This window comes from Bubalus bubalis, chromosome 4 (assembly GCF_019923935.1).
Source record: "Bubalus bubalis isolate 160015118507 breed Murrah chromosome 4, NDDB_SH_1, whole genome shotgun sequence".
Taxonomy (NCBI): domain Eukaryota; kingdom Metazoa; phylum Chordata; class Mammalia; order Artiodactyla; family Bovidae; genus Bubalus; species Bubalus bubalis.
The window spans coordinates 83075194-83088747 of NC_059160.1; the positions used below are offsets into that span (position 1 = coordinate 83075194).

General features: G+C 38.5%; 1 long non-coding RNA gene across 1 annotated transcript in view; it reads right to left on the reverse strand.

Annotated features, from left to right (window-relative positions):
* The window catches only part of LOC112584579, a 123471-nt gene that overhangs the window by 93221 nt on the left and 16696 nt on the right, over window positions 1-13554 (reverse strand). The gene's annotated exons all lie outside the window — the stretch shown is intronic.

Below are 13554 nucleotides of genomic sequence, written 5' to 3' on the forward strand. Positions count from 1 at the left end.
TAATTTCCCATCTAGACTTAGATTTAGCTGATAGCCGTTGTTTATATAGTTTGATGATTTCTCCTTGTTATTCTAATTGTGAGAGCAGCAGAGTATGCAAATTACTGGAAAAATCTCCTACTGATAAGCTATGCAAATGAAACTTCAAGTGAGTGGATATATTCTTTTGTGCTATTAATCAGTTAATTAAACGCTCCTAAAATGCAAGCTGACATGGCTGGCCCCAGCTTTCAAGTCTCCAAAGAATCTCTTATGTTGTCAATAGTGTAGCCAAGATAACAAATGTATATGCTCTGCCTTTAGGTTTAAAGGGCTGGAGGCTTTCCGTTATCTATGCAAAAACCCCAGCCTATCTATCATACTATTTATAATAATACCATTAAAATCCCAGAGCAATACCTGGGGTGGCTGAACTGCTCAGCAGGTGATATAATAATATATGAGCTTTCCAGACAACAGTTCTAAGGAAGAAAATCTGTTCAAAGAGAAAAGAGGGCAGAATTTCAAGTATTGTTTGTTTTCTTTTTCAACTTGGCTGTTCTACATTCCTTTTTCTAAGATGCCGTTTGTACATACAAATCAGTCAGTTTATTTTTAAAACCCACACACGGAGGTATTGTTTTGTTGTGGTTCATCCTAGTCAGTAGAGGCCCAAAGCCTCCCATTGTGAGAGGAAATGAAGGCTGACTGGGTCTTTAAGAAGCCTCTGTACACGTGGCTCCTTTCATCTGAGGTTTGTAACTGCTGAGATTCAACCTCAAACTGATTTCCAAAAGTAGCCTACTGAGAAAATCCTCAGTCTCTAACTCATGATACATTAAAGAGGCTGGTCACAAAAATGAAGCAAAGTTTGTACTTATTTTAAGAAGCAAAAGAACAAAGTCACTTTCCAAGTTCATCTAAAGCTCCTTCAGATGGAGCAGTATGCTGAAGTCACCTTACTACTAGGGGAGCCAATGCACTTTGATAAAGCACAACAAAACATCAAGATGGATGAGATCCCAAGACATCTAAATGAGATTTTTTTTCTTTCAGTTGCGTATACCTGGAGAATGTTAAAGTTGTCCAGTCATGTGGCAGATACATTCTTTCAATAGAGAACTTCCCTGCGTGCCTGGGTTGGCCCAGAGTGCCCTCCCCCAGCCCTAACACTTGCTTGTTAAGGAGATGCCTTTTTTTCCCGGACTAGAGTAAGAGTCTCCCCAAATGTGATTCCCTTCTCCAAAAGGGTGGAGGACTGTCTTCCTTCTTTCTACTTTTGTAGCACTTATTACAGTACTGACTTACTTATTAGTAACCTGACCTACAGATTAGATTGGACTAAATTCCACAAGGGCAGAGGCATTCTTGCCAGGTTTGTACCTCTTGGGCACAGCGTGTGGTAGAACTCAATAGGTATTTGATGAATTGAGGCAGCATGATCTGATGATCCGAACCATGTGTTCAAATTTAGGTTCAGAAAACTGGATCATTTGAGTGCTGGTTCTGATGTCCTCTGATGATAATACACTTTCTGACACTTGCTACCATCTACCACATTTGTTTACCTGGAATGGGAAATTTAACCACTTTGAAATTGCAGGTGTTTCTCAGAGAAACAGGAGAGGAAACTAATAACTAAAGAAAGTGAACTTGAAAAGAAGGAATAGTATTATCAGACAAAAGACAGCAATGTCATATTTTTTAATAAATTCATAATCAGTTCTTCACTGTCATTTTCAGAATATTTTGTAAGCTAACAGATTTCTCTTCCCTCCTTTATTCATTTTTTAAGCACTGTGTCTGCAAGTCACCTAGGAAAAAAAGTCTCAATTTATTTGTGAGAAATTGATTACAATAAACTGTGGAAAATTCTGAAAGAGATGGGAATACCAGACCACCTGAACTGCCTCTTAAGAAATCTGTATGCAGGTCAGGAAGCAACAGTTAGAACTGGACGTGGAACAGACTGTTTCCAAAAGGAAAAGGAGTACGTCAAGGCTGTATATTGTCACCCTGCTTATTTAACTTATATGCAGAGTAAATAATGAGAAATGCTGGGCCGGATGAAGCACAAGCTGGAATCAAGATTGCCGGGAGAAATATCAATAACCTCAGATATGCAGATGACACCTCACTTATGGCAGAAAGTGAAGCACTAAAGAGCCTCTTGGTGAAAGTGAAAGAGGAGAGTGAAAAAGTTGGCTTAAAGCTCAACATTCAGAAAACGAAGATCATGGCATCTGGTCCCATCATTTCATGGCAAATAGATGGGGAAACAGTGGAAACAGTGGCTGACTTTTTTTGGTGGGGGGCAGGGAATGCTCCAAAATCACTGCAGATGGTGACTGCAGCCATGAAATAAAAAGGCACTTACTCCTTGGAAGAAAAGTTATGACCAACCTAGACAGCATATGGAAAAGCAGAGACATTACTTTGCCAACAAAGGTCCAACTAGTCAAGGCCATGGTCTTTCCAGTAGTCACGTATGGATGTGAGAGTGTGACTATAAAGAAAGCTGAGTGCCAAGGAATTGATGCTTTTGGACTGTGGTGTTGGAGAAGACTCTTGAGAGTCCCTTGGACTGCAAGGAGATCCATCCTAAAGGAAATCAGTCTTGAATGTTCATTGGAAGGACTGATGTTGAAGCTGAAACTCCAATACTTTGGCCACCTGATGAAAAGAACTGACTCATCTGAAAAGATCGTGATGCTGGGAAAGATTGAAGGTGGGAGGAGAAGGGGATGACAGAGGATGAGATGATTAGATGGCATCACCAACTTAATGGACATGAGTTTGGGTAAACTCCGGGAGTTGGTGATAGGACTAGCGTGCCGCAGTCCATGGGGTCACAAAGAGTCGGACATGACTGAGCAACTGAACTAAACTGAACTGATTGCATCTTTGTTGTAGAAATCTATTTTACAAACATTTGTGAGATACTACTGCCCTTGTACATGGTCTAAGGCCTTTAATTACATGCTGTTAAAGATAGTTAACAACTGGAAATAAAAATTTGCTATAGAAACCAATTAACAAAGCAAAAAAATATACGTCCCTCTTATCTTCCAAATAAACTAAGATAGAAGTAATACAGAATTGCTTACCAAATGATAGAAGTTGTAGTGCCAATAACTATTCAAACAAATTTTAAACCATTTCTTGAATTTTAGGAATGATTGGTGTTCTGTTTGGTTGATGCTATTGTCATCAGTTAAAAGATGTCCCTATCTGAACTACGAATTAGGCATAGAAATCCTGATTTTTTTTTCCCCATTCAGTTGAAAGTGTTAGGGACAAGCTGGTTCTTTGCTGTTGCCAGCTAGAAGCAGGACAAGTGATCCGAAGAGCCTGCACCGTGACCCCCACCAGCATTACCATTATCGCTCTGTCTGCCCTATCATGTGTCTTACGGCCCTCATCTGTGCTGGGCCACTCCAGGGCACAAGATGAGTGTCACAGATGCTTCGGTCAGCTTCTATCTCAGTGCACGCTGCAGCTGCCGAGGGTCACCCTCACCAGCAGGCACCACTGTGCCTCTTATTAGGTAGCACTTGGACTCAAGATCTTTAATCACTCACCATCTGGTACAGAAACCCTGTATTTCAATATTTTAATGGCTTGTATATTTGTAGTGCTGCTCACCAGCTGAATATCAGCCTTGCCCAGAAAGTTCTAGTCTTTATAGGTTACTAAATGATGGAAATCTAAGATTAATTCTCTTAAATTAGCCACGTCATCCTCTAGAGCCTGCATCATAATTTCTAGAAACTTGGCTTTGACACCCAGGAACATGAAGTGAGAAAGCAAAATAGACAACCTCTTATACTGTTCAATTAAATGAATCGAAGAAAAATGAGCACTTAGTACAAATCAAGCACTGTGTATTTTATCTCATTCAATCTTTATATCAAATCTGTTTTTAAAAATTTATTATAATATTACAAGTGAGAAAGCTGAAGTACAGAGAAGTTAAACAAATTGCTTGAGGATAGTATTCTGGGAAGAAGATTACACAGAATTCAAATCTTCATCACGTGGTCTTCAGAGTCTGTACTTCTAACCACCATTTATACTGTCTTCCTATTAAGTAAATGATTGATATATTTTCTCTAAATGATCAGCCTGCTGTTGAAAGAATAGAACTTTGATTTGAATTCTGGTTTCGTCACTTGCTAGTTGAACCCTTAGCAAAATTATTTTATCACTTGTAAGTGTCCATGTTCTCACCTATAAACTGAAAGAGTAAAATCTTCCTCAAAACAATTATGAGAATTCAATAATATAATAAAAATAAAATGATCAGTATTGTACCTAGAATATAATAAGTCTTTCCATCCATTATTCATTCCTAAGTGTAGCCCCCAGGCTCATCTGTCCATGGATTTTTTTTCCCAAAAAGAATACTGGAGTGGGTTGCCAGTTTCTCCTCCAGGGGATCTTTCTGACCCAGGGACCAAACCCATGTTTCCTGCATCCTCTGTATTGCAGGCAGATTCTTTTCCCCTGAGCCACCAGGGGAAGCCCTTCAGGAAGTCTTTATTTAGTGCCTCTCCTTAGCACCATGAGGGTAATGATCATGGTTGGTTCGTTGTTATAACAATAACCACACTCACTAGCTACTACATATGTAGCCCTCAGAATGTGGCTAGAGCACCACTCTCATTCTCTTACTTACATTATTTCATGCAATCTCAGCTACCTTCATTATGGATGCGATTATATTATTTTATCCCCATTTTACAGGTAAGGAAGCAGGAACAAGAGATTTTGATAACTTGCTTCAGGTTATCCGCAGAGAGCAAGTGTGGAGCCTGGATTTTCATCCAGACAGCCTGGCTCCAAAGTGTGAGCTCTCAGCCACTACATTCATTCTTAGGATTTACTAGGGTTTCAATAAACATTTGTAGAAGAAACATGTAATTCCTGAAATTCCACAATTATTATTTCTTTTGTTAGTTTTAAGACTTCTGATTCCTAAGTAATATGAGATCTAACAGTAGACTGTCATAATTTTTTACTTGAACTTTTATGAATTTGTTTATTGATAAGAAAGAGAAAATATGATGAAGGAAGAGACCCAGTTAATAATCTATATTAAAGTTGAGACTCAAAATTTGGTTCCAAATGTTCAGCAAATGGATAAAACACAAAGCAGAAAATAATTCAATTGCAATACATCTTCTTGTCTGGATTGTCTCAAGAATGCACCAAATACAATCAATAACTTTAAAATCTTCGGTATATATTAAAAAAAAGAAAATCTTTGGTAAATGCTTTTGAATACTTCTACTTTGTCCTTCAATTTATTAAGAGTTTAAAATTGATTCCTATATCATGTACAAGTAGGCCATCTGGAAACTGTTAGACACAAACATTAATAAACTTAGTTCTTGCTAAAAATAAATACCCAAATTATTTAATATGATTACTTGATCTCTATTATTTCTTTTGAGGATTTACACAAAATGTATAAGCCCAAAATAAACTTCTAAGTATCTTCAGTGATTTTGAAGAGATAAAGCTTCCCTGGTTAGATCTATTTTCTCTTCTTTACTGATGTTATCAGTGAAATAATTCCATGCAGTGAATTTTCTAATATATTTTCTCACGTTTACTGTGTTGCAAAACCCTGAACCTGACAAATGGGAAATAAGTTTAACTACACTATCCTTAATGCGGGTAAGAATTCCTTTTATTTCTGAGAGGTTGCCTAACTGACCAGTCATGTAATTAGTAATTTGTGAAGGTAAAAGTCATTTCAAGGTCATCAGTAGCATGCCTGTGGTATTAACCCTTACACGTACAACCAAGTATCAGACTATATGGAAAAGGGAAAGATCTGAAGACCACTGAGCCTCTTGACGTACTAATAACTTGAAAGTTGGCACATACCAATTTTTAAAGCAAAAGTTCTTTATGAGAGATATAGTGTAGGTTTGATTTTGAAGTCTTGGATGAAGAATAACCATCTTGCACTTGTTTGAAAATTAATAAGACACCAGATGCAACCTATTTTGAACTTGAAATGCTCTCAAGAGGAAAATTCGACCATTTAAAAAGACAATAAACTATATATGTTTAAGATTATAAATTCTAAAGCTAGTCCTGGGATAAGTCTTGCCACTATCTTTATTGAATCTCCTCTTAAATGTCCTCATCTTTAAAGGGTTGCTATAAAGAGTAAATGAAGTAACACATGTAAATTGCTAACACAGTGCCTGAACACATCCTTAAGTTTTCCTTTGCTAGCCGTTTGACATTGGGAAACTCATCTACTTTGCTGTGCCTCAATTTTAGTTCTTACATAAAATAAAAAATATAGTACAAACAAAGGAGTTTTTCTATAAGGATTAGAAACGTGCAAAAATTTTTGACATTTAGAAGGTACTTTACAATTTCAAAGCAATTTTCATATTTGTGCATTCTGAATATTCTCTCTGATGCTTTTGAATTCTTTTTCTTGCTCTTAGACCCTCTAAGATATGGTCAATATTATAATGACTCATGTTTTATCCCAGCAAAGAAAATCTTTGTTGTCGTTTCTACTTAACATAATTCTGAATCACTTTGCTGTACAGCAGAAGATAACATAATATTATAAATCAACTATGCTTCAATAAAATAAAGTTTAAAAAAATAGTGTCAGCTAATCCAGAGAGAAAACTAGGTCTATAAGAAATCAAATGTAGTTGTCAGTTTTCTGACTATCATATCATCCCACTGATGAGAATTTATGTGCATGTCCTGATAAGCCTATTCCAAATCAAATCAGACTCAAACTTTCTTTAGCCATTCGTATTTTCTAGTGTCTTTCAATGCTCCTGTCCCTAGATGCACACATACACACACACACACATAAACACACAAAACCTGAGATGGATTTATCATCTAGTAGTACTACATATTCCAGCAATATATCATTAACATAAACATGCTGGCAGGAATTGTAAGACTTTTAAGACTGGGTTCTTTTGGCAAAATGTTCTATGGAGTGGCGTAAGAGCCAGAAGCCTGAACCAACACAAGAGAGGATGGAATGGAGGAGGAAAAGGCTTAGAGGTGACGTCCAGACTTTGCTGGCGCCCTTTGGGCCAGTACCTCAGGCTGGCCTCCAGCATGACTCAATCCAAAGCCTCCTCAGAAGACTTGGCTGACGTTACTTCCTGCCCAGTCAGATTTGGCCCAACCACTTGAACAGGCCAAAGCCTGCTAAAGAGCCTGTTACTAGATTCAACATTCAGGAATAGGAAGGAAGGGAGAGAGGAAATAAGGCAAGAACTGAAACCTGTTAAAACAACATTATTTCCCCATAAATGTCATCTTTTGTCAACAGAGCTCACATTGAAGACTTGTGAAAGGTTTGAAATTTTAAAAGGATTTTTCTGTGCTGGACACTCTTCCATATCCAATGTAAGACTTAGAATAATGTTAAGTTTCTAACAATAAGAACCTGAAGAACATCAAAACTTCACTGAAAAAGAGAATCAAAATAAACTGACAGGTCAGAACAACCATCATCAAAAAGTCTACAAACAATAAATGATTGAGAGGGTGTGGGGAAAAGGGAACACCTTTACCTGTTGGTGGGAATGCAAATTGATACAGCTACTATGGAGAACAGCATGGAGATTACTTTTAAAAACTAGGAATAAACCTATCATATGATCCAGCAATTCCATTACTGGAAATATACCCTGAGGAAACCAGAATTGAAAAAGACACATGTACCCCAATCTTCACTGCAGTACTCTTTACAATAGGTAGGATGTGGAAGCAACCTAGATGTCCATTGACAGATGAATGGATAAAGAAGCTGTGGTACATATAAACAATGCAATATTTCTCAACTATAAAAAGGAAGGCATTTGAGTCAGTTCTAATGTGGTGGATAAACCTAGAGCCTATTATACAAAGTGAATTAATTCAGAAAGAGAAAGCCAAATATTGTATGCTAAATATCACATAAATATGGAACCTAGAAATAGTACTGATGATCCTACTTGCAAGGCAGCAAAAGAGACACAGACATTTTGGATACACTGGGGGAAGGAGAGGGTGGGATGATACGAGAGAACAGCATTGAAACATATACACTACCATATGCAAAATAGATAGCCAGTGGGAGTTCAATGTATGATGCAGGGAAGCCAAAGTCGGGGCTCTGAGACAACCTAGAGGGATGGGATGGGGTGGGAGGTGGGAGGGGGGCTCAAGTGGGAGGAGACATATGCATAACTAATGCCAATTCATCTTGATATATGGCAAAACCATCACAATATTGTAAAGTTATTATCTCTAATTTAAAAATAAAATATATATAAAAAAATAACCTGACACAATAAGTCTATTCCACCAAGGCAATGGCACCCCACTCCAGTACTCTTGCCTGGAAAATCCCATGGATGGAGGAGCCTGGTAGGCTGCAGTCCATGAGGTCGCTAAGAGTCGGACACAACTGAGCGACTTCACTTTCACTTTCACCAAGACTGTCTATGAAAGAAGATACCTTGTTTGTAGATGTCCATCAGCAGATGAATGGATAAGAAAGCTGTGGTACATATACACAATGGAGTATTATTCAGCCATTAAAAAGAATACATTTGAATCAGTTCTAATGAGGTGGATGAAACTGGAGCCTATTATACAGAGTGAAGTAAGCCAGAAAGAAAAACACAAATACAGTATACTAACGCATATATATGGAATTTAGAAAGATGGTAAAGATATTTGACTTAAGTTTTAGAAGAAAAAAAATACATGTGTAAATGTCAAATGAATCAGGAAAAAAGTCAGTTACATATGAAATCACAGTGAGAAATGCAAGTAGGTAGCTCAGAACATTATCCTCCAAAATGGTTTTTGAAACCTCATAGGTAAATATTGATTTTTTAAAATTGCAGTATTATATACTTAAAGTAGGCTTCCCAGATGGTTCATTGGATAAAGAATCCTTCTGCAATGCAGGAGACACAGGAGACGAGGGTTTGATCCCTGGGTCAGATTCCTTCCTGGAGGAAGGAATGGCAACCCACTCCAGTCTTCTTGCCTAGAAAATCCCATTGACAGAGGAGCCTGACAGGCCACAGTCCATGGGGTCTGGCATCACAAAGAGATGGACATGACTGAAGCAACTGAGTACACACACCTAGACTACTGTGGAGCCTTTTGGTTTTTTTGAATGATGTTGATGATGATGATAAATACCAGTCTTACTGTATGCCAAACATGACTCTGAGTTGTGTAGATAACTCACTTAATCTTCATAACAGCTCTGTAAAGTAGGTATATTCTCATTATTCCCATTTAGCTGAGCAAAAGGAGGCACAAGAAATTTAAGAAGCTATCCTTACACACTCGCAACCTGTAGAACCAGGATTTAAACCCATACTGCCTGGCTCCTGAGAACACGGCATCCACCATCTCACTGTAGTTCTTCTTAGTGAATAGCAGTCAATTTTAGCAGTCACTAAATCCTGCTAGCCTGCAGACTGAGTAATTCTAGGGATGGAAGCCAAGGATGGTACTTAGCCATTCAAGGCACACCCTCCATCCTCTGAAAGAGCTCCAGTTTGATAAGCTGTTGCCTGCTGGAAGCACGTTGTACTAACTATATTTCCTTCTCGAATTCTCATTCTCTGATGACATTACTTTTAGGTTGTTCTCTGCCATATCTCTATTTCATACTTTGCATTGTGACATTTATTCTACTTAGCTCTTAAATCTTCCTAACATAAAATATATATCTATATAATATCTTTGCTTTGCACTTCTTACCCAGTGTCTCTCTCAGAATAGGTTTGTTTGGGGTTTACTTTCCTGTCTTCTGCAGCTGGGATAGAACAGTCTGGAGAACTAGAGGACTAGAATCCATTTGAATATTGACAACTCGATGTACAAATGTGCCATATGCTTGAATGTGCAATGTCTTGAAGACACACTTTCACCATGGGCCCTGACCAAGATTGCTTATCTTTAGGAACATAACAAGTGAAGACTTTATAGCGGTTTCTCAAAATTATTGAATATATTCCCAGGCCTTCCTTCAAATCTCCTGATAAAATTATAATTGTTCACCATGTGTTTACAACACACAACTCAGCAAATGCTACCCTTTGGCTATTTACTGAAGGCTGGAGATTTATCCAGGTCCCTCCATACATAACCCTAAACCAGACATTGGACTGTTGGAGGAGACTAAGTGGTCTTTTTTATGTTCCAGCTGACGTATCACGAGCAGCAGCACCATGAGTTACTAAAGCGAGCAGAGGTGTCTCAATCATTGGTCTCTATTCAGACTCAGTCAACAACTTAAAAGAGAATGATTATTTTTCTTTAGGAATTAATCCAACAAATACTTATTAAGTATAAATTAAGCACAAAGTAGTGTGGTAGGCTATCAGTTCAGTTCAGTTGCTCTGTTGTGTCCAACTCTTTGCAACCCCATGGACTGCAGCACAGGAGGCTTCCCTGCCCATCACCAACTCCTGGATCTTGGTAGGCTATGGAGCTAAACAATTATAATAGTAGTAGTAGTAGTTGAAGTAGTAATGGTTAATATTTTTAACTTCTTTCTGTGTTAAGCTCTGGGCTAAGCACTAAAAATTTCTTTATTTCAGTTGGTCCTCACATTATGTCAATCTTTTTATCTCATTTTAAAATGAGAAAACTAAGGCACAGTAAAGTAACTTGTCAAAGTCACAGATCTAGTATGTGAAGGGGCTAGAGTCTAGTTCTGACTTCATTCTGAATCTGGAATTCTCACTTTGACCACTCCATGCACACACACATTTATAGGATAGAGATCAAACAGATGTGCTGTCTATGCTTATTCTTGCTCCAAGAATTATAAACACCTTTCTGGCTCAGTCACTCTTCAACTGTATCAGTGTGGGTGAGAGTTTTCTACTCTATGATGTCAAGAGTTCAGCCACACTATTGTGGTAGTTGTACACTAAGCAATATTTCAGACATTCTCCCTAGGTTGTTATAAAGTAGCAGAATTCACAAAAACATCTTGTCCACAACCATTGTACTTTGAATGTTTTATTATAACTCCTGATGGCTAGAGCCACAAAGTAAAAGGAACAATGGTTGTTGATTTCTTGTTGAACAAGCTGTAACAATGCTTTTTTCCCATTGCAAATGCTGTAGTCTAGAGTCACATATCACAATATTTCTTCTTCCATACGTGTTTTATCATGAGAGGTTCACAATAGAATATCATCTTGATTTTTAAATTGTCAACATACTTTGGATCATAGAAAAAGCAAGAGAATTCCAGCAAAACATCTACTTCTGCTTCACTGACTATACTAAAGCCTTTGAAGCGAGTAGCACAGGAAACTGTGGAAAATTCTTAAAGAGATGGAAATACCAGACAAACTTATCTGTCTTCTGAGAAACCTGTATGCAGGACAAAAAGCAGCAGAACTGGACATGGAATAATGGACTGGTTCAAAACTGGGAAAGAATTACATCAAGGCTGTATATTGTCACCCTGCTTATTTAACTTATATGCAGAGTACATCATGTGAAATGCTGGACTGGATGAGTCACAAGCTAGGATCAAGATTTCCAGGAGGAATATCAATAACCTCAGATATACAGATAATACCACCCTAACGACAGAAAGTGAAGAGGAACTAAAGAGTCTCTTGATGAAGGTGAAAGAGGAGAGTGAAAAAACTGGTGTAAAACTCAACATTCAAAATGCTAAGCTCCTAGCATCTGGTCCCACTATTTCATAGCAAATAGATGGAGAAAAAAATGGAAACACTGGCAGACTTTATTTTCTTGGGCTCCAAAATCACTATAGATGGTGACTGCAGCCATGAAATCAAAAGACGCTTGCTCTTGAAGGAAAAAGTATGACAAAACCTAGACAGTGTATTAAAAAGCAGAGACATCGCTTCGCCAAGAAAGTCCATACAAAGTTATGACTTTTTCAGTAGTTATGTATATGGATGTGAGAGATGGACCATGAGGAAGACTGAGCACCGAAGAATTGATGCTTTCGAACTGTGGTGCTGGAGAAGACCCTTAAGAGTCCCTTGGACAGCAGTGAGATCAAGTCAGTCAATCTTAAGGAAACCCACCCTGCATATTCTTTGGAAGGACTGATGCTGTAGGTGAAGCTCTTTGGTCACCTAATGTGAAGGGCCAACTCATTGGAAAAGACCCTGATGCTGGGAAAGATTCAGGGAAGGAGGAGAAGGGGAATACAGAGGATGAGATGGTTGGATGGCATCACTGACTCCATGGGCATGAGTTTGAGCAAATTCCAAAAGGTGGTGAAGGACAGGGAAGCCTGGCATACAGTAAATGGGGTCATGAAGAGTTGAACATGACTGAATGACTGAATAGCAACAACTAAGATGCAGCTGTCTAAGAACTACTGGGCAATAAGGTCCTTCATTGGTAATATTTTATTCCTTTTCAGATATTGGAGCTGTTGGCTAGAAGGTTAAAGCCTGGAATCATGAAAAGACAGAAAGCAGACTTGTGTGTGACATTTAGACTTTAGACTTTAATTTTATATTATTCTGTCCCAAATGCTCCAAGTCCCAATGATTTCTTCCCAAAGTCTAGCCACATATTCTTATACTAATATTTGATGAAGACTTTCTCCTTGACCAAAATTCAGTTAGGCTCCTCTGAGAGGCTCTTCAGAGAAGGCAATGGCACCCCACTCCAGTACTCTTGCCTGGAAAACCCCATGGACGGAGGATCCTGGTGGGCTGCAGTCAATGGGAAAGCTAAGAGTCGGACACAACTGAGCGACTTCACTTTCACTTTTCACTTTCCTGCATTGGAAAAGGAAATGGCAACCCACTCCAGTGTTCTTGCCTGAAGAATCCCAGGGACGGGGGAGCCTGGTGGGCTGCCGTCTATGGGGTCGCACAGAGTCGGACGCGACTGAAGCGACTTAGCAGTAGCAGCAACAGAGAGGCTCTTCTTCTATGACCTTGTGCTCTGCTTTTTCTGTGCTTTGCCCAGTTTTAGCAAAAATCCTGCTGAGTCAGATTAACAAAAATCCCTTCCTTGATATTTTGTCAATCTGGCCTAACTTCAGCAAGAATATTGTCAAGTCAGGTCAGCCAGAATCACCTTAGCTTTGATATTTACACAGTTATCTTCCATCCCCCACCCCACCCTGTTTACTGGCTGTAAATCTTCACTTGTTCTTAAACTGAGTTAAGCACTCTTTCCTACTGGAAAACTCTCTCTGCAGTTGTCCCTCTTGAAAGTTCTCCTTACCGTCTTTAACACATGTCGTGAAAAGCCTTTCATTAACACTTTTAAAATACTCTTGCCTGTCACTAGAGATGATTTTCATGTCTCTTCTCACTTTCTGAAAATACTTGTTGGTAAGTTATTACCATATGGACCAAACCCAGAAAATGGAGACCAGTTGAATCATTAAAATTCCATCTCCCTGACTTACTCGTCGTTCAGATCATTCCTATAAGGGTCCTAAATCACACTAACATTCTCCCTGAGGATTATTTCTAATTGGTAATGAAATAAACAAGACGTGTTAGTTATAATTGTAAAAGGCTTGCATAACTCAAT